This window comes from Heterocephalus glaber, unplaced genomic scaffold (genome assembly GCF_053883595.1).
Source record: "Heterocephalus glaber isolate CG9 unplaced genomic scaffold, H.glaber_assembly_v1.0 deba00001579, whole genome shotgun sequence".
In the NCBI taxonomy this organism is placed as follows: domain Eukaryota; kingdom Metazoa; phylum Chordata; class Mammalia; order Rodentia; family Bathyergidae; genus Heterocephalus; species Heterocephalus glaber.
The window spans coordinates 3,311,060-3,325,895 of NW_028258360.1; the positions used below are offsets into that span (position 1 = coordinate 3,311,060).

Here is a 14,836-nt window from a genome sequence, read left to right on the forward strand (position 1 = left end):
AGGAGGCGCCTGCATCAGAGAGTGGAGCAGGGGTGCGGTGAGAACAGCGGCTCCCAGAAGCCGGGCAGGGTCTCTCAGGCCGGGGCCAGGCTTCAGGGCCGTGCGCTTTTGGCAGCGGAGCCCTCGTCCCAGTGGAGGCGGCTGCTGATGTCCTTTAGGCCGAGACTGCAGCGTGGCAGGCTTCGCTCCTGGCAGGCGGGTGTTGCGTAGTAAGCCATGGACAGGTGGCGCCTGTGAGCTGATGCAGGGGTGGGCAGCCCCGGGTGCCACGCTGGTGTGGAGGAGGCCCAGGGCCAGAGGCGGGCGACTGCCCCTGGAGCCAGGGCCCGCTCCAGAGCTCCGGAGGGGCCTGTTTCGATGCAGCCTGTGCTGGGAATGTCCACGCAGCACAGCCTCTGCTCCGAGGCGGGGAAGGCAGGGACTCAGGCCCCAGCTCTCCGACAGTCTCTTCCTTGTGTATTCCCCAGTTGATTTGTATGTTAACCAACAGAACCAGATGCCTGCTGAGGGTCACTTTATTTATTTTTGAGGTACTAAGGATTGAATCCAAGTATTTCACATTGAGTTACACCCTAGCCCTTTTAAAATTTTTAAATTTGAGACTGGGTTTCACTGAGTTACTAAGTTGCCCAGGCTGGGCTTGAATGTGTGATCCTCTTCCCTCAGCCTCCCACCGTGCCAAGATTACAAGCACATGGCCCCATGCCCAGCTTCCTAGCTCTCTTTTTTAAAAAAATACAAACCCTCCAACTGTATCATAGAGGAAAAGGTGTGCGTGCATGACCACTATGACCATTTAAATGTAAAAACAGGTGTGCGTCACCACACTTGGGTGACTGACATCTCGACTATGCAAATACTGTGTCTGGAGTTTGATAAATGCCAGACACTGAAGCCAACATCGGGGGACATTTCAGCCCAGAGGCTGGTTTAATCTATCTTGATAAAATTCCAGCTTTGATTCTATGTCATGTTTCCATCACATAGGTGAAAATTTAAGGACTTGGATGCCCTTTGCCCAAAGCTCCCAGAATAAAATCCCAGTCGGAAATTACATGCAGTTGCCATCGGAGGCCCCAGTAGTCTGCAAAATAAACTTTTCCTTTCTGAATGAGTAAGTGCAAATAAAAGGAACGATTTAAACAAGTGAATCGAGTTATGAAAGATTATATGGAAATGCATCAAAAGCAGTAAGGGGTAAATACGCCACAGCATACGGGGATAAATATGTGGTGCCACCTTCCTTAATTAGGCATTGTTAAAATTCTACCCTCACCTCAGAACAGTGCACATGTTAGGAAATAAAGAGTCAAGGAAAAGGAAAGGAGAGGGCTGGCTTCTGGCTTTTTGAATGCTCTACATGAGTTTGTTTGGCTACCTGTGAGTAGGTGTGCACGTGTGTGTGTGTGTGCATGTGTGTGCACATGAGCATGAGTGGGGAGAAAGGAGGTTTTGTTTTGTTAAAACATCAGTTGCTGGGCCCCAATCCAGAGTTTCTCACTCATTGGGTCTGGAATGGGCCCAAGAATTTGCATTTCTACTGAGTTTCCAGGTGAGGCTGCGGGCCTGGGGACCAGACTTGGAGACCTATGCAGCGTTCAGCCTTCAGTGTGAATCCTGTGAGACAGGGCTTCTGGCACCCTAGGGAAATGCTCCGCAGAGCTGCTGCACTCTCTCCTCGACCTCTCTAATCATCCTGTCTGGTACTCCACAGCATCTTCTTCCTGAAGTGGATGCTCTCCCCCACTAGGTCTTCCACGAGCAATTCCTCCAGGCTCCATCCTTCCCAGGCATTGGGGAGATACGTGGTGTGATGGAAAAATACACTCAATATTTACATTAAAAAGTTTATTACAGCAAAAGATTCATTGCTCTTAATCCACTTCAAAGTATGCCTTCTTGCTTTGAACATGCCTATCCCATTATTCTCACAACATTCTGAAGCAGTTCTGGAAGCTCTTTTTTGTGAGTATCTGTTCGTATACTGTTGTGGCTGAATATCCTGAATCCAAAATGTTTAATTTTGAGGTCATTTTGACTCTGGTAAACAACCAGCAGTGGTATAGTGCCAGATTCAGTGAATAAGGCAGATGAGGACTCACCATAGTGTTTTCATGAGCTGCCTTTCCACTGGATGGCACTCAGGAAAGCTGTGTTCACTGAAGTGTGGGTCATACCTCACGAGGACGATCAGGAAAGGCGACTTCCAGAACTGCCTCGGAAAGTGGCCAGAAAGAAAGGATAAATGTGTTTGAAGTGAGGGAGAGTGTTTTGAGGAGGACTGATTTTGACGAGTCTTTTACTGTAGTGTATGTTTTTATTTAAACACACCATTATTCTGATCACCCCTTATAATTTTAATCTGCATTCCATGGTATTGGCTAAACTTTTTGTTTGCACTTAATGTTCTTTTATGTTTATGCCCTCTTTTGGACATTCAAATCTAACACTTTAAGCAGGTTATATAACAGTCTATGATGGGAAGAGGATGTAAGAAAAACCTTGGAGAGATTATTTTATAGTCAAAGACTAAGAGGATCATATATACATTGGGAACTCAATATAAAATGATCTAAAGCTAGTAAAGAACAGACAATGATAACATTTAATTTTATTTCTATGTGTGTAATGGTTCCATACTCAGACAGGCTCTTAATTAAACAATATGTTGATGCTCCTAGTTCTAGAGATTTGATTCCCAACTTGTAAAGTTCTGATAAACATAAGCAATGACAGCATTGGGGGTAGGATTTGTGATGGTACAGAGAAATTTTTCAAGGTTAGGATGGAGATGGAGAAGCTCACCTAAGAAGAGCTCTTGATTTAATCACTACAGATTGTACCTAGGCAAGTGTCCTGGTTGTCACTTCACCACTTGCAAGGTAAGCTAGAAGATGATTGGCATTAGTAAGACATTTTTTTCAGTTATGAGTATAATATTCTGGAAGCAACCTATCATACATTTTCTCTTCAAATTTGTGATAAATTAGAATCATATTCCTCTATGAAACAGCTTTACAATACCCCAACAGATAATCTCCATGGAGAATTAGAATTCATCATCATCATGATGAAACAATTTTAATACGAGGAAATGGGTAAGTCCTGGAAGTGGGGGAGAGGGGAGGTGCTCATTTTTTCTTTCTAATGTGAGCACAGTTGTCATGTTGAAATGCAGTGATAACAGGGCATTGGTTCTCAACCTTGGTGTCAAGCAGAACTGCATTGAAGTGGTGTAGAGATGCTGTCTCCCTGGCTGTGCCTCCTTTCATTGGACCAGAACTGTCAGGGGATGACAGGCCATTTTGGTGCAGGAATCTATATTTTTTTTAATAAAGTGCTCCACAAGAGTCTGTTCATTAGTATTTGTTTTATATAGTTGGATGCAGTAGTGTTTGGTGCATATATATTTATGATCATCATCTCTTCCTCTTGGATTGTTCCCTTTACAAGGTTGTTGTGTCCTTCTTTGTCTCTCTTAATCAGTGTTGGTTTGAAATCCACTTGATTTGCAAAGAGGATAGCTACTCCTGCTTTTTTTGGGTTCCTGTCACATAGAGTATTATTTTCCACCCTTTAACTTTCAGTCTCTGAGTTTCCTTTGAAATTAAGTGTGTTTCTTGTGTGCAGAATATTGTTGGATCTTGCTTCTTGACCCATTCTGCCAGTCTATTTCTTTTGATTGGTGAATTGAGACTATTAACATTAACGGTTATAGCTGATACGTATTGACTTATCATTGTCATGACTTTTTCTTTTTGTTGGATTTTCCCTCTTTGTGTTTAATTTCTTGTCATGACCGATGGATTCATTCTGCTGGGCTTCCTGGGGTTGTGATCCTCATTGTCTTTTCCTAGGATATTGTGTAAAATATTTTGAAGTGGTGGTTTGGTATTCATGAAGTTCCTAAGGTGCTCTTTGTCATGAAAGCATCTTATTTCTCCATCAATTTTGAAAGGTAGTTTTGCAAGGTACAAGAATCTGGATTGGAGGCTGTTTTCCTTTAGGGCTTGGAAAACATCACTCAAAGCTCTTCTTGCCTTGAGGGTTTGCGTTGAGAAGTCTGCTGTGATTCTGATAGGCTTTCCTTGGTATGTGATTTGTATCTTTTCTCTAAATGCTTGTAGAATTTTGTTCTTCTGTTGTATTTCTGGAATCTTAACAATTATATGCCTATGTGCAGATTTTTTTTTTTTGCTAAAGGCTAGTTGATATATGCCTCACTTATCTGTATGTCAAGTTATTTTCCCCTCCTTGGGAAGTTTTCTGCCATCACTTCTGTGAACAGTTATTTTATGTCATCTGCACTCTCTCTTGTTTCTTCATTGACTCCAATCAGTCTTATGTTATTTTTCTTTGCATCGTCTAGCAGCTGCTGGATTGATTTCTCATGGCCCCTTACAATTTTAAAGCAATTTTTCTTTTCCTGGTCACTAATTGCAATCTTATCTTCTATATCTGAAATTCTGTCCTCACATTGGCTCATTCTGCTGTGTAGACTTTCAATGGAGTTTTTAATTTCCTGGAAGTCTGTTTGCATCTCTTTTATGGATTCTATTTGTTTCCTATGTTGGGATTCCATCATGTTCCTCAGTTTCTCTATTTTTTTAATCTGTGTCCTCTCTAGATTTATTAATCACATCTTGCACTATGGGCACAATCTCTGCTGTTACGTGAAAAACTATTACATTTCTTCCAGATCCCTTTTTTGTTGCCAGTTCAGGGAGTCCAGGTGATTGAGCATCAGACTCTTCCATCTCATTTCTCTTTGGGGTTGCTGTCTGGTTTTGAGGTTTGTTTACATGCCTTCTCATTTCAATGGGGAGGGGGAGTGCTGCTGGCACCTGCTTGGCTCACCTCCTCAGCACTGGGGGTGGCTTTGCTCCTCGGTGCTGGGGGCAGTGGTATGGTGGCCCAGAAGCCTCCTCCTCTGAGCCAAGATTCTGTTGATTAGCATTTTTGAGGAACTGCTGGTTTGGTGTATGTGGCTAATCAGGCCCAGACTTTCTCTCTTCGGCTCTTAGTGCACTCTACATGGTTCATGATTTACTGAACCACTTATGAATTCCACGTTTTCTATTTGCATGTAATTGCTAAATGGGGAATTTTCCACATGAAAGACTTCCACTGTATTGAAAACAACTTCAGCCGTATTCTAGGATACAGTTCTCTGGAGCTCAGCCAATGCAGGGGAATCATTTTTGGGAGAAGGCAAATATTTAGCTCCCTCTAGAGCTGAAATATTAATTGAGCTAATCAATAGAAATTGGAATATTACTATGTTAAACACCAACTGAATCCTTTGCTCAACAAACCAGAGCACAGCCATTTCTGGAACTCAAGACACCACCGCCCAGCACTGGGGATGTGGCATCCACAAAGCCCTGGACAGGTGCTGTCAAGAGAGGAAGCACCCCCAGAGCCAGGGTCCAGCTGGAGGGAAAAGCGGAGAGCTCTGCACAGGTCTTGAGGGAGCATGGCTCTTGGGACCCTGTGCTTTCACAGCCACATCCCTTCAGCACCTTTTATTACTTCCACCTTTTGCCTGTGTCACTAAATTGGACAGAGGACAAAACGCTGAGATGGCTTAACAATATAAAAACTGAATGACATAAAAAGTATGTGTGGCAGGCACAAGGGATTGGTCAGTGTTGTTTTCCACAAGTACTGTACGTGCACATCTATAATTATCTCAAAATAAAAAGTAAGAATATAAAGAGTGGTGCGTGTGTGTGTTCAGGTGTGCTTGCTGATGGATGACACACACAGTGTGTCCTTCCTGTCCCCTCCTACTGTCATCTGTTCACGAGTGTGTGCATGTGTGTTTGTGAGTGTGTAGGGTGCATGGGAAAAATCCTTAGGCAGAGTGGGGGAAGCTCACTTCAGGGTCAGGTGCTGGGGCATTAATCTTGCAGGCAGGATGAACTGTCTGTGACCCTACAACGTGGGGACTCTTTGAGCCAAGCTCTTTACATTCATTGTTTCATTTAATCTTTACAGCAATCTTGTGAACAGCATACTCAAACATGGACTAAGTCATCCCATTTTGCAGATAAGGACATTAAAGCTTCATGAGGTTAAGAGACCGGCTTGGGTCACAGCAGGTTATAAGTGGTCAAAGACAGACTGGAATCTAAATCTAACACTCAGGTTCATGCTCTCATGCTTTTATCTACAATCCGATCTGTAAGGTGAGGGGAATGGACATCTATTGGCATCAAATCAAGTACTTTTGGCTTATTGCATTGTGTTAGAGGAAGCTATCAGCTCAAGTAATGATTCAGAATTTTCATGAAAAAATTTTTTAAGTATGTTGTGAATTAACTTAACAGATAGACTATTAGAAACCTGGAATTTAAAGCTTCCTTAGAGATTAGGAGTCCACCACTTAGTTAGTGTAAAAGTATGGCTAACAGATGGTGAATGGGAATTTTTTCAGGGAAGAGACCTCTATCTCTGACAAAATACTATCTTTTAATTATCAGAACAGGCGTCCTTATATTAAGCCAAAACCTGGTTGTCTCTTATAATGAACAGAATGTAAGCATTTCCTATGCAAAATAAACCTTTTTTGGTAAAATTGCAATGAGAAGAGCATGAGGCAGTCTGTCCTCCAACATCTCTGATTCTGAACATCTCCGATTCATTTTCAATCATTTGTCACTACACATGACTTTCAGAATCGTGATTACCCTCCTTATAAACACTCTGATTACTCAATATTATGTCTTAAATTGTCTCCAAAGCTTGAGACATTGGTGCAGAGGTGGTCTAACCAAGATAGGGAGCCTTCGTTCTGAATATGTCTAATGTTTTTCTAACATAACATGGGCACTTCACAGGTATGGTGGGAACCAAGAGTGTTCTTTCTACATTCTGACTTTTGTTGGCCCATTGGAAATGTAGTATTAGAGCTGATGTACATGTCTGGGTCACTCAGGGAGAGTATAAAGTGTGGGCTTTCCTGTGGAAATTCCTGCTCTTTTAAACTCATAGACTTATTTGCTTTGCAAGTTCAGAGTCTAGTGTTTACCTTTTGATACTGCTGAAATTGCTCAAACTCAGGCAAGGGTTAAGGAATAGGTAGGAGGGAGTGGTCACCCCTGAGGAGCTGGGAAATTAGAGGTATTTACCTGAACTTGGCTCCTAGCTGAGGGATATGGACTTTATATTTAGCACTGGGCATTTCCTTATGTATATAGAGTCATTCAGGGAATTTGAAAGCTATAGTCAATATTTTCTTAACAGCATTTATGTTTTCTCCAGAAAGCTCAATTTAAGTCTTAGTAATAAAATTGCCTTGGAACTTTCCTTTTTTGAAAGAACTCTTACCACTCAACACAGAAATATTACTATTCAAACTATCACAGAGCCGAAAGTTGGCATCTTTATGTCTCTATTTTAATTGAATTAAATTTCCTAACTTTGTTTACATTTCATGTTGGAACATACATGAGCCACAACACTGGTGTAAAATATTATACTTCTCACTTTTTTTTGAAAGATCAGGAACAAATTGGTCCGCTACATTTTCCCTGGTTAGGAGAGTATTATACTAGTCTTACTAGGGCTCTACTCTTTAGATTGTTCAAGAGCTCCAGAGAATTGCTGGTTTTGGAACAAATGGCAGAGAATTCCTTGGTCCAAGGTAGGTGATTGTGTTACTATCAGGGACCGAGTGTTCTTCTCCTGGGTGTCGGGCTGATCCTCTGTGGACCAAGAGACAGCTGACTCCCTGGGAACATTGCTAGTGGTCTCAGGGTTTGTCAGGGAGGGAGATTCCCACCATATTCGTATTTCTATTGATAATGTAGCTGCAAGCAGAGGATAGGCCCCATGGCATTTCAGGGGAAAGCTTTTTATTTTTTTAATATTTAAAAATCTATTTGTTGGGCCAGGGATTTAGTCCAGTGGTTCCGACGCCTGCCTCACAAGCTCAAGGTCCCGAGCTCAATCCCTGGTACCGAAAAAAAAAAAGGTTAAAAAATATATATTTGTAAGCTTTAAGTCCTTATAAAGAGATTATTTCTCTTGATAGATCATCTTACCATTGTCTCTTGTTTTAAACTCTTCTGAGTCCTTTATGGAAATGGGCACTTTGAAGTGTCAAACATTAAATGCATTCATTCTTCACAAAACTCAACGTTGTCAAATGAAAATGGCCACTTAGGTGAAAAGTTTTCACTACACATAATTTCTCTCCTTTGTCTTGGCCAGGATCTGTACACATTGCATTTTATTTTTTATTAGGAGAGAGGCTGTTGCTACACTGCGTGACTCCCACATTTTTTTGTTTTCCTTCCCTTTGAAAGCCATTTAATGATGACTTCTCAAGGTTTTTGTGACTCTCATTTTGAGGGTGCTACCTTTGCTACTGACTCAGAGAATTATGTTGAAATTCTTGTCTTATGCACCGTAGAAATGCGTAATCACACTAGTAAGCTGATTTGGAATTTTAGAAGTCTGACAGCAGTGTAACCAGGCAGCCGTGATTAGACATCAAGAAATCTGTGGCATTAGGAGTTAGAGCCTAAAGTATTTAACTCAGGGTGCAAGCAGAGGACACTGTGTGTCACTAGAGAATCCTGTGCAGGCCAAACAGCCGGAAGTTGGCATTATCTTCTGCTTAGGAAGCTACTCTGTGGGATGCTTGGGTTTGTGCATCTACTTTCTTCAAAGTCTTTCTTTTTACAAGAGTTCATTTGAAAAAGCCCTGCTTGGTGGTCCAGGCAAAATACAAATGGTAGGGGCAATTCCTGTGGGATTTAAATGCTCTCCTGCTTCTGGTCGTCTTTGGTAGGTTTCAGATAGTAGGTTGAGAAAAAAGAAAATAGCTGTTGCAGAGGCAGATTTTGAAGTCCGTTTGGCTGGCTGTCCTGATAGGTTGCCTCGCAAAACAATAGGAAAAATTAAGCTCTTCTCTGGGGATGGTTTCCATGGGAAAGAGTCAAGCAATTTAGTTTGTTTGGGTTACAGATTCAAGTCAACAAAGGCAAAGATGAAGGATCTCTTTGGAGACAAGAATTTACAGACACATACCCATTCCTCAATACGCTCTCTATATGGAAAACAGCACAAGAATATATGGTTTTTGCATGAAAACAGCATGAATGAATTAAAATGAGTATGAAAACCTTTTAAAAATGCATCCGGACATCCCTGTGTTTACATTTGCAACATAAACATCATTAATTCCCATTTTATCTTTAATTTCCTGGACTTGGGAAAGAAAAGAGAGAGTAAGGACATAGAATAAAACCTTTGCTAGAATCAGTTAGGAAGTAGTAAAATTTTTCCTTCTCTAGTTTTTATCCAGATTAAAACCCAAATGAAAGAGCTTATTGTGCAAAATCATATTTAAATGCTTATAACTCTTTAAAAGTACCTTTTCTTTTTGGAATTGAATGAAACTCCTGCATAGTAGAGTACTTGCTAACTTCAGTGCAAAATTGAAAAACCTATCTGGTTTTGAGTGTTAGAAATGCCTGAGGGGAAGCTTGAGAAATGTGATTTTCAGGTACATTTTGCAGTAGGGCAGTGACTTAGCATTGCTCTGTCCACCCATCTGTCCATATGTTTAAAAGCTTGTGCTCCGGGTGCTCAAGGCAAAATGAATAATGCACAGGTCTGGGTCCCCGAGGAGGCTCAGGGCAGAGGCCAAGGCCAAGGGAGAAGCCTGGAGTGGCCCAGGACTGCAGCCTGATATGCACAGGAATGTGCTTCTGTCTGGGCCTTTACCATCTGCACTCATTTTGAGCTGAAGCCTTCATAACAAGACCGTTTTCACTCTCTTCTTAGGCAAGGTAAAACTGGGAGTGCATTAAAAAGCAGGAAATTGAGAGGGGGCTTCACCATTGAAATGGATTTTCATCCCTAATTCCAGGGTAGGCCAGAACATGTGAACCTCACTGTGGTGAAATTATAACATTGTAAGATAACACTTCCCTTGATCTCTGCAAGGCCCTCTGGATTAAAGTATTTCTTGCTCTTTTCTGACGCAGGGAACATGTCCCGTGCTCATACCTTTAAGCATATAAATAGCTCAATGTAGCCATGGACAACTTTGAGACTATTTTGAGAACCATGCATCTCTTTTCTGGAGTTTAAAAATAGAGAGTCCAGTCTTCTTTTAATAAGCATTTCATGAGCCATTCAGTTGCCCTGGCTAGAAACCTCAGAGATACCTTTCAATTCATTTTCCCTTCTGACTTCAGAATCACAACCAGGCTAATCAAGTTTCCCTCCCAAATACTGCTCTTAAAAAACCCACGTCCAACACCCATGATTTAAAAGAAGTGAAGTTTAAATTGATTCACACTTTCAAACAGTTTTCCTGACTTTATTTTTCTTCTATTCCAACTCATTTCTATACTGTGCTATACTTTAAAAATATTTTTAAAATCGACAAATAAAAATCATCTATAGTTATTGTGTATAATAAGTTGATTTGAAATATACATACATTGTGGAATGGTGAAACTGAGCTAATTAACGTGTGATTACCCTAATATATGTGTCTTTTTTGTGGTAAGAACACTTACAATTCATTCTGTTAGCAATTTTCAAAGCATATAATACATTATTATTAGTTATAGTCATGTATAAATAGATCCTTTGAATTCTTTTCACTTCTTTAGCTGAAATATTTATCCTATGGTTAGGGTCTCCCCATATATGGTGTTATTTCTTTTAACAAAAATGAATCTTATAGTATCTATCTGGAAACATTCATTCATTCATTCATTCAAAGCTTTCAGAAGACACTGTAGGAATGAATGCGGAATAAAAGGCACGCTGCTTTGCTGATCAGAGTGGTCAAACTGTCTTCACACATAATGTGTTCAAGTCACCTCTCCACTGAAAACTCTGGCACACTGTCACCTGTTGGTTGGAGTCCAACCTTGTGTTCTAGGTGGTTAAACCGTCTCATCCAAGCATTCTCAGTCCCATCACGTTCCCTTTCCTTCCACTCCTTCCACCTCCTTCCTTCCCTATCTGTCAGCTTTTGTGTCACTGGAACACAATGACCACTCCCCACACTTTAAAAGAAGAGAGGTTTAATGTGGTGCACACTTTCAAGGGGACTCTGTCCGTGGTCAGCTGGTTCCAAGGCAAGACCATCATGGCAGAACGGCCTGGCAGAGCAAAGAGCGCAGAGCTGCTTGCTTCCTCTTTCGCAAGCCCCCTGTTCCCCCTCACAGACTTACCTTCTGCTCTTCCGCCTGTGCTCTGGGCCTGGGATACATTCTCTTTCTCATCTCAGTCCCTGGCCAGTCTACAGTGATCCGGCTCACATGTGGCTACTGCTCTTGTCAAGTTGTAGCTTGGAAAGCTACTTCAATGTCCTTATTGGTAGCGATGCCTCCCTTTTCAACTACACTGAACTCTTCATGGAGGCAGAGTCCGTGTGTTTCATCTTTGTGCCCAAGTGCCTGCACAGGGCCTGGTTTTCCAGGGGTGTTAGTAAACGTTTTTCAACTGAGTAAATGAGAAAATGTGTCACTTCTCTAGCTAGCGGTTCATTTCGGTCCAGGCTCTTTCATTCTGGACTTCAGCACCGAGCGTCCCTTTAGTGGGACTGAGTAGACTTCGCCAGTTTCCAAAGTCTACTCCTTTTCTAGCTTTTCGGAAGACATTCAGTTATTGATCCAGCTTTTTTTTTTTTTAGAGCAGTAGTGGAGTATTTTCTATCACTAGGTGTTTTGCTAGTCAGAGAGAGAAAAAGATGTTCAGGGCAGATACCTCATCAACTTGTCTTGGGCCACTTTAGGAAGGAAAGGAACACAAGAAAACAGATTTGTCTCCTTCTATTAGCTCCAGCCACTGCGCTTCTCCTGGCAGTTTCATTTCTGAGTTGATCGTTTGATTGTAACAAAAACTTGAGTGGGTGGAGGGCAGGGCCAGTTGACATATTGATCTGGTTATAAATGGTCCTAAAAGGTCCCTTTTGGCTTTGGCTAATGTCTGGGGTCAGGCACCTTTTCAAAGCTGAATTATTTCAAGGTCAACCATTTCCAGGTTCTCTTCACCCACGGGAGTGCTCAAAAACTCAGATAAAAGGTATTTTCTAAGCAATGTAAGGGGAAAATGGAAGGCGTTGGTTGTTTCAAACTTATTGGTCTGTGCAAGCAGACAGAGGGCACTGACTGACACCCTGAAACCACTGTTTATCTGTTGTGAATTTGCTAATCCAGTACCCACTCCCTTTCCAATCCCTCTTTGCTCAGTCTTCAGAAAAGGCTGGCATCTGGGTGCAGGGCAACGGAGGAGAGTGGTGTGGAAGGCGGCAGGATGCCAACGTTCCTTTGCCTTCTGTTGTCTCGTGAGTGATGTCAAGTCATCTGGTGGCTACTTGCACCAGAGGAAAGGATTATTAATTACTCTGACCATTCTCTCTGGGACCCCACCCCCTTAAAGTAGCTATGGTGAAGATGATAGAATTACAGACACAAGGGCACTTAGCAGAATTAATATTCTGCGGCAACGAAGGTCTGTGCCGGTCTCCTTTTCCATGTTTTCCTGCTACTCCCTCATCTCTCATGGAGTAGGCTGGGTGAATTTATAGAGAAGCAAAGCAAAGACAAATGGCAGCATCTCTTCGTAGCCACTGAATGACCCGGGTAGCACAGTAATGAGCACAAACCGTGCACTCTAAGGCGAAGGGGAGGAAAGGTGCTGACACAGCTCTTGCTTTGATTGCATTTACAATATTATAGGAGAAATTGAGAGAGAGAGAGAGAGAGAGAGAGAGAGAGAGAGAGATTGGGGAGGGATACGGGGATTTGGAGGTGAAGATGAGAGCCCTGCTGGTGGCTGTTCTGTTCCATGGTTAGAACTCTGCTGCTTTGTTTGTCCACTGACCTTCCTCAGGAGTCTTGTTTGACAACCTCAGAGAATAAATTTCTCCTTCATCCCTCTCCTTGGCCCTCAAAGTAGCAGGAACAGAGGAGCTTCACGCAGAACCAATATGTTCACTTCCAGAGTGGAAAGGTTAATTCCTTCTGCTGTTCACTCCATCACTGACCTCTAGATGATGGTGCCCAGGGTACCAATTAGTGCTAATTGCTACTGGTGGTGGAGAAAGATTCAGTGACAAATGTCTGCTAAGAAAAGGGCTGAGACCCCTAACTCACTTCCTGGGGAGTGTGTCCATGAGCCCGGGCGCTGGGAGATAATACAACAGGATGGCAGGGCAGGAAGCAAAAGACAGTCATTATCCAGAGCCCTGGCCTGTCTCATTACAGCCCACTGCAGCCACCAAGAGTCATGCGTTCATTAATTTTCCTAGAAAGAGGAATTTTGCTATTGCTTCTGCAGCTCTCACTTTGATGTAGAAGGACTCGAAAGTATCCTCAAAGTGAGAGTCACTCCAATTACAGATGGGGTAAAAATCCACTGCCTCAATCTTGCCTAGCAAAGCAGCAGGAGATCTTTATGCCCAGGGAAATAAATTTTTAACTGACTTGCTAGAATGTGTCAAAGTTTCCTGGATAAAATTGGGAAAGTAAGCATGACTTTTTAAACCTTGCAAGTTGATGGACAAGAAAACATGAGAGAAGAGATTTCCTCTGATTAGTCTAGTTAGCTCACACTTGGTGAGTGGAAAATTCTGTCAAAGGGCACTGGTGACCTTGGTGTCATAGATTTACATTAATGTAAAAAGAGCTGCTTTGCATTAAACCAAGTTTTTCCTGATTTGACCGTTATGGTCTTGGAGAAGGCATTTCGTTTTAGGTATGCATCCCTCAAGTAGCCAGCACTGGCTTCAACTATTGCCAACTGCCGGTTGTAAATAGCTTTCCCTGTAAAACAATGCCTCATCTTTCAAACTGCTACTTTCTTACAGAAAGAAAAGTCCTGAACTTCTTTCAGCACTCACCAGCTGTTCCAGATGTTGGGATTACACATGGAGGACCACATTTTGAGCTAAAAATATGTACCGGAGCTTGACTTCAAATCTCTTCAGCATCATAAGTTATCTTATTTATCACCTAGTTATGTTCTGAAAGTGTTTTTAAGGGGTTTTTAAGGGTGGGGTAACTCGATACTCAATTTCTCATGAAACCTATTATGATTAATAATAAATTTCACTCATAGGATTATAATTCTGTTAGAGCCTAGTCTTTGTTTTACTTATAATGAAAAACAATAAAATATCCTATTGTTTTTAAATATTTATAAAAAAAGGAAAATAAGTAAGTTGAGTAACAGGTACTTTCTTTTTTTTTTCGGTACCGGGTATTGAACTCAGGACCTCGTGCTTGCCAGACAGGAGCGGCACCGCTGAGCTAAATCCCCAGCCCAATAACAAGTACTTTAAAGGTGAGAGTTGAAGGAATTTGATTAGGGACAGTTTGAGGGAATATTTGAGAAAGTACAGTGGGTATTTTCAGAGGGTACAGAATCAAGCATTTCCCAGAAGGACCACCAGATGGCGGCATGAGACCAGGACTTGGTGTTCAGACACATTTTTGTGCTGGTGGTGGAGACGGTAACAGTAGTTTCAGGGTAGACTGGAAATCAGGCAGAAAGCATGGAACTGCCTACCTTTTATTTCTGTTGCATCTTCTCAAGTAGTTCTTTATTTCAAACATTCACCAGCCTCTGTGATATATGATACATAAAAACATGAACATTGCACATATTAATGGGGTCCTCTGTGATGTTTTGGTTTATGTACATTTTATAAGGTTTGAATTAGATTAAGATATCTACTTCCTCAAGTACTTATCTTTTTATGGGGACAACATTCAAAATCTTTTCTTCTATCTTTTTGAAATGTACGGGACTTACTGTCACCTCTAGTCACCCTACTGGGCAGCAGCACACAAGAACT

General features: G+C 41.8%; 1 long non-coding RNA gene across 13 annotated transcripts in view; it reads left to right on the forward strand.

The window, feature by feature from the left end:
- Positions 1-394: 394 nt before the first annotated feature.
- Positions 395-14,836, forward strand: part of LOC106010580 (uncharacterized) — a 129,343-nt gene continuing 114,901 nt past the window's right edge. For 10 of the 13 annotated variants that reach the window (XR_015443809.1, XR_015443808.1, XR_015443814.1 and 7 more), the window contains exon 1: positions 395-14,322. This is a non-coding gene — a long non-coding RNA (uncharacterized LOC106010580). The remainder of the gene's footprint in view (positions 14,323-14,836) is intronic. The other 3 variants (XR_015443816.1, XR_015443818.1, XR_015443815.1) reach the window with 3 other exon arrangements.